Below are 696 nucleotides of genomic sequence, written 5' to 3' on the forward strand. Positions count from 1 at the left end.
TACCATAAATTTTAACTAAAGTAAATAAAATACAGAAAACATATTTTATAATATCTTTTATTATAATATAAATAAATGAAAAAATATATAAGCATATTTTTTTGTGTGTTTGTTTGTAAAAAAACAAACACAAAATATACAAATAAAATATAATTCAAAATATTAACAAAAACTATATCTCATTGATACTAAAATAACACTGATCCCAAATTGGCTTCATTATAAAAATGTAAAAAAAAAAAAAAAATTGTAAAGACAAAATATGATTATTCCTCTTCCTGTAACCTCTTTAACCTCTTCATTATTCATTAAAAAGTCAATTACAGTAACATAATCTAATGCACTTCTGCTGCAAAATGATTGAATGCCACATTAACTTTTCAACCCTTTAATAAAGAACCGGAAATAACATTTCTTGTGTAAGTGCATGTACAGAATTATTTATGTACCCCTTGCACAATTGGAAATGTGCACAAATATTTATGCACAATTAAATTTAGGGGATATATCTCAATATTTATATGTGTAACGAATTCAGTCCACTGAAGGCGAGTTGAAGTGAGAACCCAAGTGCAGTTTATTTACAGAGTGATCCAAACAATATCCAAACAAGATACACAGACTTGACGAGGCATGAACAGACTTGACATGAACAGACTTGACGTGGCATGAACAGACTAGACTCACCGACAGCAG

The sequence above is a fragment of the Sinocyclocheilus rhinocerous genome, unplaced genomic scaffold, assembly GCF_001515625.1.
Source record: "Sinocyclocheilus rhinocerous isolate Xijiao unplaced genomic scaffold, SAMN03320098_v1.1 scaffold1296, whole genome shotgun sequence".
NCBI lineage: Eukaryota > Metazoa > Chordata > Actinopteri > Cypriniformes > Cyprinidae > Sinocyclocheilus > Sinocyclocheilus rhinocerous.